Consider the following 18,358-nt stretch of genomic DNA (forward strand, 5'->3'; position numbering starts at 1 on the left):
TTTAGCCGACTCATAGGAGAGTCGTGTAATTTAGTTTTCCATAGCTACATAAGCGTAACCTCGATTCTTCAATAACTTTTCTTCTAAACATATGAACGGTCCTTCTCTGCATAGAGTAACAAATTCGGTATTTGAATATGTTTGATTGTTCGAACATTTACCTTCGTGTGACCATTTTCCGCATTTATGACATCTTTCAAGGTGTCATGCTCTTCTTTTTGTTGTGGATTTTTATTTTCTTTTACCAAAATGTATCTTATGATGATCTTTCCTGAGTTCTTTCCTCACTTCGTCCATTTTTCCTCTTATGAATGATACCAATTCACTCGGGAAGATGTTATTATTACGTTTAGTAATCATAGCGTGTAGTAGTAGACCATGGTTCAGATCAAAGGAATTCTTCATCTCGTAAAACCTAAAAGAAATAAAAATTCAGAATGGAGGGAGAAGACTAGTTCTTTAGGGTCTGCTAGGGAAAGACAATTCGGATTCCATTCTCGAGAACTACACAAAAACAGAATATCTAACTCTAACAGAAATACATATTATCCTTAAAAGATTCAAATCTTTCCACACTTAGTTAGTTGTGGTATCGAAATTGTGATTAACTTCATCTTCAACTTCCATTGGATTATCTATGTAATGTTTAACTCTGTGACCATTAACCTTAAATTCAATCCCATTTGAATTTATTAATTCTACTGTTCCGTACGGGAAAACTCTTTTGACCATGAATGGTCCAGACCATCTTGATTTCAATTTTTCAGGAAATAGCTTGAATCGTGAATTGAAAAGAAGAACTCTGTCTCCTTCTTTAAATTCTTTTGAACTTTTGATTTTTTTATCATGCCATTTTTTCATTTTTTTCTTTATATATTAACGAATTTTCATATGCTTCATGTCTTAATTCTTCTAATTCATTTAATTGACTTAACTGCAGACGTCCGGCTCTATGTAAATCAAGATTACATGTCTTCAAAGACCAAAATGCTTTATGCTCAATTTCTACTGGAAGGTGACATGCTTTTTCGTAAACGAGTCTAAAAGGTGTGTTGCCAATTGGAGTTTTGTAGGCTGTTCTAAAAGCCCAGAGTGCATCCTCCAATTTCATGGACCATTCCTTTCGGATTTGATCCTACGGTATTCTCTAGAATACGTTTTAATGCTCAGTTGGTATTTTCAACTTGTCCATTTGTTTGTGGATGATAAGCGGTTGAGATTTTATGAGTTACTCCATATCTTTTGAGAACTTTCTCAATTTGATTATTATAAAAATGAGTACCCCGATCACTTATTAAAGCTTTCAGTGTTCCAAACCTAGCAAAAAGACGTTTTAAGAAGTTGACTACAACTCGTGCATCGTTAGTTGGGAGAGCTTGTGCTTCCGCCCATTTAGATACATAATCAATGGCAACGAGAATGTAGAGATTATTATGAGATTTTGGAAATGGACCCATAAAGTCAATACCCCAAACGTCAAATACTTCACATACTTGAATGACATTTTGTGGCATTTCATCACGTTGACTTATTTTTCCTGCCCTTTGACAAGCATAACAGGATTTACAAAGAAGGTACGTGTCTTTGAAAATTGTAGGCCAATAGAATCTAGCGTCGTAAACTTTTCTTACTGTGAGTTGAGGCCCATAATGCCCTCCTGTTGGTCCTGTGTGATAATGGTTTAAGATTTGACTAGCTTCATCCCCGAATACATATCGGCGTATTATTCCATCGGGACAACTTTTAAACAAATGTGGATCTTCCCAAAAATAGTGTTTTATATCACTAAAGAATTTCTTTCGTTTTTGGTACGACAACCCTTTTTCAAGGAATCCACGTACTAAGTAGTTTGCATAGTCTGCAAACCATGGAATTTTATTATAATCTATCTTAAATAGATATTCATCAAGAAAGTTGTCTTGTATATCCGATTCATTTAGAACTTCTAAATCGAGATTTTCAAGACGAGAAAGATGATCAGCGGCGAGATTTTCTGCTCCCTTTTTGTCTCGGATTTCAATATCGAACTCTTGTAAGAGTAAAATCCAACGGATTAATCGTGGTTTGGCATCTTGTTTTGAAAATAGGTATCTAAGAGTAGAATGGTCGGTATAAAACACCGTTTTAGCTAAAACGAGATATGAAATAAATTTGTCAAAAGCAAAGACAATAGCAAGGAGTTTTTTTTTAGTAGTTGTGTAATTCCTTTGTGCTCCTTGTAACGTCTTACTAGCGTAATAAATAGGTTGAAATAATTTTTCAATCCTTTGTCCTAAAACGGCTCCCATTGCAAAATCACTTGCATCGCACATGAGTTTAAATGGTAGATTCCAATTTGGAGTTATCATAATCGGCGCATTAGTGAGTTTTTCTTTAAGAATATTAAAAGATTTGATGTATTCATCTGAAAAGTTGAATGAAGCATCTTTTTCTAGGAGTTTATTCATAGGAGTGGCAATTTTAGAAAAATCTTTTATGAAACGTCGGTAAAAACCGGCATGCCCTAGAAAACTCCTAACATTGATGGGATGTGGAAGTTTAGCAATTACATATACTTTAGCTCTATCCACTTCAATTCCTTCATTTGAAATTTTATGACCAAGAACGATGCCTTCTTTAACCATGAAATGGCATTTCTCCCAATTAAGAACTAGATTTGATTGTTCGCATTTAATAAGCATTCGTTCAAGATTAACTACACATGATTCAAAAGTATCACCGAAGATTGAAAAGTCATCCATGAAAACTTCCATGCATTCTTCTATCATGTCGTGAAAAATCGCCATCATGCACCTTTGAAAGGTTGCAGGGGCGTTGCAAAGTCCAAATGTCATGCGTTTGTAAGCAAAAGTACCATAAGGGCACGTGAATGTGGTTTTCTCTTGGTCCTCGGGTGCTATTGGAATTTGAAAATATCAGGAAAAACCGTCAAGGAAACAATTGTAACTATTTCCAACTAACCTTTCCAACATTTGATCAATGAAAGGTAAGGGAAAGTGATTTTTTCTGGTGGCGTCATTTAATTTTCTATATTCAATATAGACACGCCATCCTGTTACAGTCCTAGTATGAATAAGCGCATTTTCTCATTTGTGATGACAGTCATGCCACCTTTCTTAGGCACATATTGAACTGGGCTTACCCATGGACTATCAGAGATTGGATAAATTAAACATGCATCTAGCAGTTTAATAATTTCTTTCTTAACAACATCTTGCATATTAGGATTTAGTCTTCGTTGGCGTTGCACATACGTTTTATGACCTTCTTCCATAAGGATTTTATGTGTGCAATACGAAGGACTTATGCCTTTAATGTCATGAATCTTCCATGTAATAGCTGGTTTATGAGATTTTAGCACAGAAATGAGTTTAGATTTTTCATTTTTCGTAAGAGAAGACGATATTATTACAGGTAATTCAGATTCACCATGTAAATAAGCGTATTTCAAATGGGTTGGAAGTGGCTTTAACTCTAATGTCGGTGGTTCTTCTATCGATGATTTGTATCGATATCCGTCTTCCTCTTTTAGCATTTTAAGTTCTTCTGTTGTTGGTTCGTATTCATTAGCCATAAGTGAGGCTAACATATCAGCTTCATTAATTGGTTCAGTTCCTTCTCCTAAAGAACATTCTCCGGTTCCTTGTAATTCTGGAAATTCTTCTAACAATTTTGCATGTGAATCTATAGTTTGAATATAATAACATGTATCATCTGCAGATTACGGTTGTTGCATGGCTCTATCAACAGAAAAGGTAACACTCTCGTCCTCTATACTTAGGGTCAATTTCTTACCGAACACGTCTATTATTGCTTTAGTCGTGTTTAAGAATGGTCTTCCTAATATGAGAGGAACTCGAGAATCTTCTTCCATGTCTAGAATAACAAAATCTACTGGAAATACTAAAGTACCAACTTTAACTAGCATGTTTTCTATTATCCCTCTAGGATATTTTACTGATCGGTCGGCTAGTTGTATATTTATTCATGCTGGTTTCAATTCTCCGAGGTCTAGTTTAGTGTATAGTGAATACGACATTAAATTTATACTAGCACCTAAGTTTCCCAATGCTTCTATTGAACTAAGACTACCCAGAAAACATGGAATTGTAAAACTTCCTGGATCAGAGAGTTTTTCTTGTAGTTTATTCAACAGCACTGCAGAATAATTAGCATTCATAGTAACAGCCGAGAGTTCTTCCATTTTCTTTATATAGATCTTTCAGAAATTTAGCGTATCTTGGCATTCTTGATATCACATCAATGAAAGAAAGATTTAAATTTATTTGTTTAAACATATCCAAGAATTTGGATTGCTCGGCTTCAAGTCTTTCTTTTCTCATTTTACTTGGGTAAGGAAGCGGTGGTTGGTATGGTTTAACATAAGGTTTAGCCTTAACTGTGTTATCTTCATTAATCTTTTCAACTACCGGTTCTTTTTCCTTTTCTTACTCAGATTATGGTTCTTGTGGAGTAGGAATAGAGTCATCAGAAATTGCAGGTATTTCAGGTGGTTTAAGTGTAATACCACTTCTCGTGGTAATGGCTTTAGCTGTTTCATTCTGGGGGTTAGCATTTGTATCGCTTGGTAGACTTTCTGGTTTTTTTTCCACCTATTAACCTTGCTAGGTTACTTACTTTTTGTTCCAGATTTTGAATAGAAGCTTGTTGATTTCTAAATGCTTGGGCATTTTGTTCATTGGTTTGTTTCTAAGATGTGAAAAACTGCGTTTGAGATTCAACTAGCTTCGACATCATGTCTTCTAAATTTGGCTTTTTATCATCGATTTATGGTGGTTTATTTGGAAAAATAGGTCTTTGTTGATTGTAAGTATTGTTGGATACTTGCTGATTGCTAGGACCTTGTTGGTTGTTGTATGGAACATTTCGGTTATAATTCTAATTGTAGTTTGGTCTTGGCGGTTGATAATTATTCTGATAATTATTTCTAGGCCTTTGGTTCATGTATGAAACATTCTCTCTTTGTTCCATTGTTTATTCAATACTAAGACAATCTTTTGTCAAATGTGGTCCTCCACACTGCTCACAACTAATTCGTATTGAGTGAATATCTTTAGTCATCTTTTCCATTCGTCTCTCGAAAGCATCTATCTTTGCGGACATGGAATCAAAGTCATGGCTAGAATCGGCTCTAGCCGCTTTAGATGATCTAACGATATCTTTTTCTTGGTGCCACTCATGTGAGTGGGAAGCAGTGTTATCAATAATTTTTTAAGCTTCAGTTGCGGTTTTCTTCATAATGGAACCACCAACTGCTATGTCGATGTATTTTCGTGTAGTAATATCACATTCTTGGTAGAATATTTGTACTATTTGATAAGTGTCTAAACCATGCTGCGGACATCCTCTCAATAATTTTCCAAATCTTGTCCACGCCTCATATAGAGTTTCATTTGGCTTTTGCATGAACGTAACAATTTCTCCTTGAAGTCTCACGGCTTTAGATGCCGGAAAGAATTGTTTAAGAATTTTTCAACTAAAACATCTCATGTATCAATCCCCCCTTCAGGTAACGATTCTAACCAATCTTTGGCTTCTCCCTTTAAAGTCCAGGGAAATAACATGAGATAATGTTCATCCTCAACTTCTCTGATCTTAAATAGAGTACAAATCCTATTAAAGGTACGAAGATGTTCATTCGGATCTTCCTTCGGCGCACCACTAAATTTTTCATTGATTAGTTACCATGTGTAGGATTTGTCCTTTGATTTCATAATCTGGTGCATTAATGTCTGGTTGAGTAATTGCGTGACCTTGGCCAGTGCGTTTAGCTCTCATTCGGTCTTCCATACTTAGAGGTTCCAGATTTTCCATGATTGAATTTGTTGAATCTGAATCACTAGAGGATTCTGACTTAATGGTTTCTTCCTCGACAATCTCTGGATGAGTGATTTGTGGTTCAGGAGGAATGATTAGTGGTTCAAGATCTCTGAATTGTCCCTGAATATCCTCCGGATTCTCAATTGTGAGGTCGGGTTCAAAAAATGGATTATCGGAAATTTGTATTGGAGTACTTGGTCGACTAGATGACGATTCTAAAGAAAAATCAACGGCGACAATGTTGGCTAGATGTCTTGATCGAGTTACAGGTGGTGAACGTATGAAAGGTGGTGAACGTTTTGCTCGGTGCATTAACAGAATATCCTATTAGTTATAAAAGATAAAAATTATATAATCTATCAAATTAATAGACTTTTTTGATGTTGCCCACGTTTCGAATAGCCAATAGATGCAGCAGGTAGCCAGGACCCTTTAAATCGAAAGTCCATAACTCGCCACTAAAAAATCCAACTATTACTACGAATCAGAAAATTTTGGATGTCTATCAATTTAACTGCTTAAAATAATTTTTCGTCGAAATTTAAAGAAAATAAAGAAAATTATGTGTCCTAAAAACTAGATCGTCGAGAAATAAGAAAGAAAAAGAATGCGTCGAAAAACGTCGAAAAATAAAAGGTCGAAAAATAAGCGTCGAAAAATAATAAAATGCAGTGTCGAAACTTAAAAGTCTAAAAACTAAATATTAAAAGTTGCGTCTAAAGGTATTAAAGCTTAAAAGGAATTATATATCCAAAACGGCAATAACTTAAAAAGTACTAAAATCTTAAAACGGCGTCGCAAAATTCTAAAGCACCTAAATCTTAGTCTAAAGAAAAAGCACTTACGGGATTTTACGGCAGACCTAAAAATATAGAAATATAAAAAAATTTACGGCAAAATACAAATCTTTAAACTAGTTACGAACGAAAAATATACAAATTATGAATTAAACTAATAAAAATAAAAATAAACAAAAAAATGATAAAATTACTTATTTTTATAAAAAATAATATTTTTAAAAAAAATATTAGTTTATGAATTAATAAAACTAATTAAAACCTAAAAGTAATAAAAACTAAACTAATTAATATTAAAACAAAACCCTAATCTAAATTAATTAATAATAATAATTAATAAAATCAAACCCTAATTCGTACGTCCGATGATCAAGCCCTGTCAAGTCACCTCATGCGACCGCATGAGGTATTAGTTGTCTGACCATGCGATCGCATGGATCCGGAAACCAGGCCAGATTGTTTGGGCTTCGATAGGCTTCGGCCCGATTACTTTTTTTTTTACTTTTTACTTTGATTTTTTTATTTTCTTATTTTATAAAAAAATTTAATTTAACTAAAACTTATAAAAAAACTTATTAGTTTTTGTAACTAAAAAAAACTTTTTAATTTAAACTCTTAAAAATATAGATAAATAATATTTTTATATTTTTTTATATTTTTGTTCTTTTTAAACAAAATATTTTTACAAAAGTAAATTAAGACTTAATAAAAATCTTTTTTTATAGCGTTTTACTTCGGCGTTTAAGACTATTCCCGGCAGCGGCGCCAAAAATACTTGATGTTATGCGAGGTGTATACGAAATAGTTATATTTTTACTACGAAATATTATTAAATACGATACAATTTTACACAAGTTATTTATTTATTTATAGAGTGGATATACCTAAACCTTGCTACAACACTTATAGGCAGTGTACCTAATCGTACAGTAGTGTAGTTTTTAGTAAGTCCGGTTCGTTCCGCAGGGAGCTAGCCAAGTTTAACGCTATATTTTTAAAACTATATTTGTATATATATATATATATATATATATATATATATATATATATATATATATATATATATATATATATATATATATATATATATATATAAGTAGTATTATTATTATAAAAGGGGGTTTTTACTATTTAATGACCGGTTTGTCGATTTTAAAACTTTAGTCACAATTAAAACCTAATGTAAAATATTAAAAATAAATATAACTTAATTTAAAGCGTAATGTAAATGACGATAATAAAATTGCGATAATTAAAAAGTACGATAATTAAAAAGTACGATAATTAAAAGTACGATAAGATATAAAATAAAGGAATTATGCTTATTTAAACTTCCGTAATCATGATGTTTGATGTGTTGATTTTAATTTATTACCATGGGTTAATTGTCCTTTGTCCTGGATTATTCAATATGTCCATCTGGTTTTTGTCCATAACAGTCCATCAGTCATAAATATAAAGTGCGAGTGTCCTCGTCAAATTATTCTTATATCCGAAGTCAAATATTCCAACTAATTGGGGACTTAAACTGTAATAAGGTTTAATACATTGTTAATGATTACACCAGGATATCAACTGTGTGAAATCCAAGGTTTTAATACTTTATTATCAATTACACCAAGTGTCCTTGTATGTAATCCACCCATGTTTTAATGGGTCCATTGACTATTAATCCATCCCCGTGTCCGGTCAAATGAACGATTATTAGTACTTATAAATATCCCGCCCATCGTGTCCGATCGAGTGTATGTGGTTATTTATAGGTACGTCTAATTGTAAATCTCTATATTAAATTAACGAACTATCATTTAAATCTCTATAAAGCCCATTAATAACCTATAGTCCAATTTCCACAAGTGTCGGTCTTTTGTCCAAACCCCAATTATGGTACAAAGCCCAATAACTCCGTCTTTAATATTTAGTCCAACATCATGATTACTTCGATTTAAATAAGCATAATAATAACTTAGCTACGAGACATTAATTTAAAAAGGTTGAACATAACTTACAATGAGTATTAATAACGTAGCGTTACACAGACAGAATTTCGACTTACAAACTTAAAACATTCGCCACTATAACCTTATTATTATTAACTTAAAATTAAAATTAAAATTAAAATTAAAATTAAAATTAAAATATAAATATATATTGAGAGTGAGAGAGATTGAATTCTGTTCTGTGTATATAACTCGTCGAGCAAACTGACTTTTTATAGAACCTGGCAAGCTACAGTAGCTCATGCGATCGCATAAGTTTTGTTCTTCCAGGCCATGCGATCGCATGGCCAGCTGGATCCAGCCCACATGCTTTTTTTTGCTAGTTTGTCGACGTTATATAATAATATATAATATAATATATATATTATATTATATTCTTGTGCATAGTAGACTTGTAGTTTTAGGCCCGTTGTGTCGCACGTTGATAGTTGGTTCATGTCCCAGTTCCAGATTTTCGAACGTCCTTTCGTACGATTTAATATCCTGTACTTTGCATTTTGTGGCTCGTACTCTTGTAATTTTGAGACGTTTCTCATCAATAATTTGAACCACTTTGATTGTACTTTGTACTTTTTATCTTTTTGGTTGTTTGCGTCTTCAAATCATCGAATCTGTCTTTTGTCTTCACCTTTTATTATTTAAACGAATATCACTTGTAAATAGAACAATTGCAACTAAAAGCTTGTTTTTCTTGAGGGATAATGTAACGACCCTACTTTTTCCGTTATCTTTTACCGTTAACTATTTAACGACCGTTAATTGTTATTCGTGCCACGTCATTTCTATGACCTATATTATTATTTTTGTAATAATATATTAATTATTATGTGTTATATGAATATTTGTATTCATATTTTAAATTATACGTTCCTACGAGTCGCGGATTTCTATCCGGCGAATCTTTTCGGTTTTCAAACCAACGGTCGAACTTTTGGAATTTTTAAGTCCTAATTATTTTAAATATGATATTTTGATGTCATATGATTATATATAGTGTTTATATATTTTATTCGTCGCGTACTTATTATCTCTCCGAAAAATCAATCGCGTAGCGGCGTTTTCGCGTTTCGGGTTTCGTTCGGGCGTTCGGGCCACTAGGATTTTGTCATTTATAAAATTGGGCCACTATGGGGCCCACCCCATTCAGTTTTTGGCCGAAAATCCCTTAAGGAGGGGAGTATTTTGTCAAACTTGCAAACTAGTGACCATTACTCTAAACTTCACTACTTACTCTCATTTCTAACCTAATCATCTTATTTTTTTCACCTCCTTCCTCCCTCTCCTCCCATGAACGTCCCCTTTCATCATCATCATCACCATTTCATCATCAAATCAAGGTTAAGAATTAGGGCTTTCAACATAAACGGATTCCTCTCATCGTTCTCTACGCGTCTATATCACTTGATTATTGATTAGGGTATAAACCCTAACCCTAGATTTTTAATTTTTCTTTATTTTTCTGTATTTTGATTATATTTTATTAGTATGATGATTATTAGTTGTTGTAATGTTGATTGTATTCGTAGAATTACTCGATTGCATATTTTTCGGTTTGATAAAATTGGAACAGCAGCTTTTTCGTGTATTTCTGATATTGTAACTGATGTTGATCATAAAATAAAGTATATAAATGAGTTCCTCTCATCAAGACATTAATTTTAGACTCCGGATTCATGTCGTTTCGATTCCCGGAGCCCTAGATATGCTTAATTTGATATTTGGTAAAGATTGAAAGGTGTTATGGGCAAGAACAAGGTATGGTCCGACTTTGTGATCATCCTTGGTGTCTTTAGGGTGTGTCATTTGGTTAGGACTGATGGTGGGACGAATTTTCATGTTCGGGTCACCTAAATCCGAGCCACGGTTCACCCGTTGTGCCTAAATCACTGTTTTGAGTAAATTGAATTCCCAAGTGTTGTCATGGCTGATATCCACGACCTAGGGACTGTTCTTGGAGTGTTCTTGAGTACATAATTGTGTCGGGTGGTTTGAGTAGGCGGAGATGCATATGTGGCTCGCCCGAAACCGACACCCGGGGCTCAAGATACGACCCGATGAACTTTTAAACTTAAAACTTATGGTTAATGATTAAACTTATGTTAAAATGAATGGCTTTCATTATTAATAAATTACTTATGATAAAAGAAGTAATTATTATTATTTAAGACTTATGATATAAATATTTATTATATCATTTAATTATTAATTATGATTTAATTAACATTTTAATTAAACTTATGATTAATAATACTTTTATTATTAAAGAAAAATACTTATGATAAGTATTAAATTTATTTTTGAGAAATTATTATAAGACTTATAATAAAGATTAAATAATTATTTAATTATTGTAAGACTTAATTATTATTTAATTATGATTTAATTATTAAATACTTATGATTTAATAATTTTAATTAGAAACTTATGATATAATTAATAATTCATTATTAATTTATAATACTTATGATATGAATTAAAATTCATTATTAATTAATAAAACTTATATAATGATTAATATTTAATTAATTAATTAAATACTTATGTTATACTAATTATAACATTTCAACTTATATTAACTTTAATAATTCATTTTATTTAATTAAACTTATGTTATGACATAACTTTACACTTTTGACTTTAATAAACATTATAACCTATGTTATTATTATAACTTACACTTTTAAAATTAATGTTGACTATGTTTGACCAAGGTTGACTTTTGAGTTGACTTTCGGTTGACTTTGGCTTTCAGTTGACTTCTGTTGACTTTCTAAATAAGGAAACTTTCCGAACTTCAAAACTTTCTAAAAATAGAACTTTCTAAATTTGGAAACTTTCCAAAAATAGAAACTTTCCAAAAATAGAAACTTTCCAAAAATAGAAACTTTCCAAAAATAGAAAACTTTCCAAAAATGGAAACCTGCTAAAAATAGAAACTTTCTAAAAATAGAAAGTGTGTGTCCTTATGCTGTTCCAATCAAACCGATGCTTGCTGAGTAATGTTCTATGTCTACTTGCAACATGTACAATAGCTATCATACTAAGACTTGACCTAAGTTAGTTATTTATTTCGACCTGCTTTATTTATAGGTCGGCGTTGTGATCTTTCTTGATCACTTTACTTTACTTGCTGTTCGCTTGTTTGTGAGATTTCTTCAGTTGCTATTTAAGGTGAGTTATAGTCCCATTTTTCTATTTAAATCTTTTGGGATGAGAATACATGCAATTTATTTTATATTTTGGACAAGTGGAAGTTGGTTTAAATTATTCATTGTGAGTTGAACAAAAATATTCCCTAGTCTGGTAACTGTAATCATTGGTTTCTACCGGTGAACGCGAATCCTACGGATAGATCTATCGGGTTTGACAACCCCATTTCGAGCTAGTCGCGCTAGCAATTTATAATCGGAATGTTTAGTACTTCGTATTTAGTTGAAGATACACTTGTTCGGTGTATATTATTTATTGTGTTTGGCAAGGGTAAATAAAGGGTTAAGTGGTTACCAGGTGGCTCACGGAAAATGGAATAATGTTTTATTATATGTTTTCTAGCATATAATTTGGTGGTTTAAAAGGAGTTTTATGTTTTCAAACATAAATTTTTATTGTTTAAATTAAATATTGTTTGCAATATTAAACCTATAATTCACTCAACATTTTTGTTGACAGTTACTCGCATGTTTTATTCTCAGGTTTATGATTGACTGCTTCCGCTGTGCTTAGAGGGTCTGCATATTTATGATGGCAACCTTTGTTAAACATTAACTTGCATTCTATTTTGTTACATTAAAAAGTGGATGTTGTTGACTTTGTTTGGTCAACATTTGGTTAAAGTATTTATGTATAGTTTTTCTAAACTTATACAATTTAGTAGATTTTCTTTATAGGAAATCATTTTTAAATAAAGAATGCAAGGTTGTTTTATAAAATTCATATAGAGTTTCGATCAAGCTGTGGGACCAAGTGACGGAGCCGTTAAGTGTTTTGACGGAGTCGCCACAGTTGGTATCAGAGCTCTGGTTGTAGGGAATTAGGCTGCATTGATGTTGTTACCCGGGTTAATAGGGTGCATTAGTGAGTCTAGTCTACAGCCCGGCCTATTATATATTATTATATGTGATTATTTGTGTCGTATTGGTATGTATATTGTTATCATACATACATTTCTATTATGTTCTGAATCCGGGAGGAACTCCCATTCTGATTTAAACGTATTCTCCGACTCATGCGAGTTCATCTTTTAAAGGAACACCTCGGTTAGTGAAACCGAGGGGGTGTCATTCTTGACTTCTGGAATTCTCGACATTTCTATGTCATAATTAGTGTTTATTGATATAACGTTTAAGTTACATTACGTGTTCTAGAATTCTCGGCATTTCTATGTCATCTATTATGGTTATGTATATAACGTTTGAGTTATATTACGCGAGATGTCATTCTTGACTTCTAAATGCTCGGCATTTCAATGTCAGCTATTATGTTTAGGTATATAACATTTTTGTTATATTACGTGCATTTGTGCCGTTGTGCCTATGTGCTTTGGTTGTTGAAACGGAAAACGTCATTCTTACTTTTAGAGATTCTTGGTACTTCAAAGACATTTTTATGTCATCGTTACTCCTATTCATTACTTTCGATGTCTTTGTCTCTTGTGCTATCCTTAGCACATTGTTAAGAAATTGTTTTAGGTAAATTGTGTTGAAATTCGAGGTTGACCACGTGTCCTGACCTTATGTAGTGATATTGGAATGGAACTATGAGTTAGTGAAATATAATGGCGTCAGGCCAACGTGATTATATTACGTTAATTCATAAAAAGTCCCAATATTGTGACATGAGGAATAGAAAGCGAGTCAAAGAAAATTTATACACCACTCATTCGGAAATTCTAACGTTGTTACATGAGTAAGGAAGATACTCATTATCTTATTTATTGATATACGAGAGACTCGTCTTTACCGAACTACTTACCCCATGTTTTATCATTTATAACTCGCTTGTTAGTGACAGCTTCGCACGTGAATAGTTTTGACCCAAGGACTTGTGTTCTGATAAAAGTCAAAACAATATTTAACTCGTTGTTTTCATGACCTCGTAGCATTTATTGATTAGATGTCGCAAGACGATTCAAGTCCTTCACCCGAGCTACAACGATCTTACTTCAACTCGTAACCTCTGTAATGCGGATACCCTGCTTTTCATAAAAAAAAAAAAATTTACACATTTGTGTAATTGGGCGGTTCTCACGAGATTTATGGGCGAATAGAAGTAATGAAATATTTTGTCATGTATACAATTTATAAAATCATATATGTACGTATGAATTCAAATGGACAAATTTACCCTTACATATTTTGGCTAGTATACACTAATTTATACCTTCAAAATTATTTTAAAACCACTCTTATTGAGTTGTCTAGTTAACTCAAATTGATTTACGTAAAATGGTACACGTTGTACATACTTCTAAATTTACTAAGAGCTTCGTTCCATTTATGGGGTTACATCAGACGTTTAAAGTTTTTTTTTCAAAACTTCTTTGATTGACTACATTAGAATTTTCGCATTACTCTACAGAGTGTTTGGATCACAGTTTTTCTCATCCTCCGTTAAGGATGAAATTTACCATTAAGTTCGTTGATAGGAATTCTTACACCAGTTTGGATGCCGGTTTTATAGAATTTGTTGGAAAGTCTTTGCGTCCATAAAATTTTCCCACTTATGGTTAGACATGGCCGAAGCGCAGACCGATAAATCAAGTTTCTGGGGTGCACTCGATGGTCACCCTATTGTAAAAAAAGGCGTTAGGTGGGTTTCTACCCCAACTGTTGTTATAATGGGTATCATGGATATATATTACTCTAGACCGTTTGAGTAGTTTCTACTCTCAATTTTCGCTGTCAACCGCAACACCCTCGTAAACATCAATCCTAGGATTCAATACTTTGAGGTACACGAAATTATTTTTGGAGATTCATCTCACTTGGAGTCGACCATTCTTTATAACCCATGATTCGCGTTCTTTTCATCTATACATAAATTGAAGAAGAAGGAGGAATCCTAGATTTTCTCGCTCATTGTAACAGGAAGCTCACTCTCGTTGAAATATCACACCTAACGTACCTCTTCCTTTCGGAAATATAATGAAAATTTACTTTGGAGTCCATGATCCTCGGTTAACTCCTTTGAGAGAGTTGCCTTAAATATCTATGCTACCGATGTGACTACTCCATATTTATTTCTTCCTTCATTATTGCAACTTTATTTCATCCGTCCCAGTTCGTCCCCTTGGGGAGCTCCCATTTTGTTTGTTGAGAAGAAAGATGCCTCGTTTCGTTTGTGTATTGATTATCGTGAATTGAACGAGCTTACTGTTAAAAACCGTTACCCTCTTCCGAGAATTGATGATCTGTTCGATCAACTTCAAGGTTCGTCCGTTTACTCTAAGATTGATCTTCGTTCCGGTTATCACCAATTGCGCGTTAAAGAAACTGATATTTCGAAAACCGTTTTTCGTACCTATTATGGTCACTTCGAATTCTTTGTTATGCCGTTCAGATTGACAAATGCACCTGCTGTGTTCATAGACCTCATGAACCGTGTGTGTAGACCCTATCTGGACATATTCGTTATTGTTTTTATCGACGACATCCTTATTTATTCTAAGAGTGATGAAGAACACGAAGAATATTTGAAGTTGGTGCTTGATTTATTGAGAAAAGAAGAGTTGTACGCTAAGTTCTCTAAGTGTAATTTCTGATTAAGAGAAGTTCAATTCCTTGGATATATTGTTAGTAAACAAGGAATACTAGTTGATCCCGCCAAGATTGAGGCAATTGAAAAGTGGGAAATTCCGAAAACTCCTACTCAGATTCGCCAGTTTCTAGGATTAGCAGGCTATTATAGAAGGTTCATTCAAGATTTTTCACGAGTAGCGAAACCTCTGACTGCTTTAACGCATAAGGGGAAGAAGTACGAGTGGAAGAGTGAACAAGAGTCTGCTTTCCAAACTCTGAAGAAGAAGTTAACTTCTGCACCGATATTATCACTACCTGAGGGTAATGATGATTTTGTTATCTATTGTGATGCTTCGTGTCAAGACTTTGGTTGTGTTTTGATGCAACGAAAGAAAGTTATTGCGTACACGTCACGTCAGTTGAAGATTCACGAGCAGAATTATGTAACCCATGATTTAGAGTTGAGAGCTATTGTGTTTGCGCTTAAGATTTGCAGACATTATCTATATGGGGTCAAAGGTACATTGTACACTGATCACAAAAGTCTTCAACATATTCTTGATCAGAAACAGTTAAATATGAGGCAACGAAGATGGGTTGAGACGTTAAATGATTATGATTGCGAACTTTTATATCATCCGGGAAAGGCCAATGATGTGGCTGATACATTAAGTCGTCAAGAAAGGGCTGAACCTCGCAGGTTTAGGGCCTTGAATATGACAATTCAAACAAACCTCGCTAGGCAGATCCTTGAGGCACAATAAGAAGCCTTGAAGGAGGAAAATTTTGTAACGGGAAGGTCCGAGGCTTGAGTAAACAGTTAGAGGTACAAACCGATGGTACTCGGTATTTTGCGGGATGCCTTTGGGTTCCAAAGTTTGGTGATCTACGAAAACTTGTTTTAGATGAGGCTCATAAGTCTAGGTACTCTATTCATCCTGGTTCAGGAAAGATGTATCATGATCTTAAGGAGCTGTATTGGTGGCCTAATTTGAAAGCTGATGTGGCTACGTATGTGGCTAAGTGTTTGACCTGCGCTAAGGTTAAAGCTGAACATCAGAAACCGTCTGGACTTTTGGTGCAACCTGAAATTCCCGAGTGGAAGTGGGAAGGTATTAAGATGGAATTTATTACGAAGTTACCAGGAGTTGTGGGTGGTTATGATACTATTTGGGTGATTGTTACCGACTCGCTAAGTCAACTCTTTTCTTGCCAATTAAGGAAACATATTCAATGAAGAAGTTTACTCGTTTGTATTTGAAGGAGATTATTTCGAGACATGGTGTTCCCGTATCGATTATGTTGGACTGAGGCAGTCCTAACAAGGTGCTCTAGGAACTAAATTGGATATGAGCACCGCTTATCATCCACAGACGGATGGTCAGAGTGAAAGGACCATTCAAACGTAGAAAACATGTTAAGAGCGTGTGTTATTGATTTTGGAAATGGGTGGGATAAATATTTGCCGCTGGATGAGTTTTCTTATAACAGCAGTTATCATGCAAGTATTAAAGCCGCACCATTTGAAGCTCTGTATGGTAGAAAGTGTAGGTCTCCTGTCTGTTGGAATGAGGTTGGGGATGCTCAACTCACATGACCAGAGATCATTCACGAGACTACCGAGAAGATTGCACAGATTAAGGAAAGATTGAGAACTGCCAGGAGTAGGCAAAAGAGTTATGCTGATAAGAGAAGGAACGATATCGACTTTCAGGTCGGTGATCGTGTTATGTTGAAAGTTTCACCTTGGAAGGGTGTGGTACGTTTTGGTAAAAGGGGAAAGTTGAATCCTCGATTTGTTGGACCTTTTGGGATTATTGAGAGAGTTGGACCAGTGGCTTATCGTTTGAAATTGCCACAAGAACTCAGTGCTATTCGTGACATTTTTCATGTATCGAATTTAAAGAAGTGTTTGGCCGAGGCCAATGAAACTATTCTTTTTGATGAACTTCATGTTGATAAGCAACTTTATTTTATTGAAGAACCTGTTGAAATTATGGACCGAGAGGTAAAGACTCTTAAGCAGAGTAAAATTCCTATTGTTCGAGTTAGATGGAACACCGGACGCGGTCCCGAGTTCACTTGGGAGCGTGAAGGTCAGATGAAGCAGAAGTAACTGCATTTGTTCCCAGATGCCGAGGAAACCCCTGCACCTGCTTAAATTTCGGGACGAAATTTCCGTAACGGGAAGGTACTGTAACGACCCTACTTTTTCCGTTATCTTTTACCGTTAACTATTTAACGACCGTTAATTGTTATTCGTGCCACGTCATTTCTATGACCTATATTATTATTTTTGTAATAATATATTAATTATTATGTGTTATATGAATATTTGTATTCATATTTTAAATTATACGTTCCTACGAGTCGCGGATTTCTATCCGGCGAATCTTTTCGGTTTTCAAACCAACGGTCGAACTTTTGGAATTTTTAAGTCCTAATTATTTTAAATATGATATTTTGATGTCATATGATTATATATAGTGTTTATATATTTTATTCGTCGCGTACTTATTATCTCTCCGAAAAATCAATCGCGTAGCGGCGTTTTCGCGTTTCGGGTTTCGTTCGGGCGTTCGGGCCACTAGGATTTTGTCATTTATAAAATTGGGCCACTATGGGGCCCACCCCATTCAGTTTTTGGCCGAAAATCCCTTAAGGAGGGGAGTATTTTGTCAAACTTGCAAACTAGTGACCATTACTCTAAACTTCACTACTTACTCTCATTTCTAACCTAATCATCTTATTTTTTTCACCTCCTTCCTCCCTCTCCTCCCATGAACGTCCCCTTTCATCATCATCATCACCATTTCATCATCAAATCAAGGTTAAGAATTAGGGCTTTCAACATAAACGGATTCCTCTCATCGTTCTCTACGCGTCTATATCACTTGATTATTGATTAGGGTATAAACCCTAACCCTAGATTTTTAATTTTTCTTTATTTTTCTGTATTTTGATTATATTTTATTAGTATGAT

This window comes from Rutidosis leptorrhynchoides, chromosome 9 (assembly GCF_046630445.1).
Source record: "Rutidosis leptorrhynchoides isolate AG116_Rl617_1_P2 chromosome 9, CSIRO_AGI_Rlap_v1, whole genome shotgun sequence".
NCBI classification, from domain to species: Eukaryota; Viridiplantae; Streptophyta; class Magnoliopsida; order Asterales; family Asteraceae; genus Rutidosis; species Rutidosis leptorrhynchoides.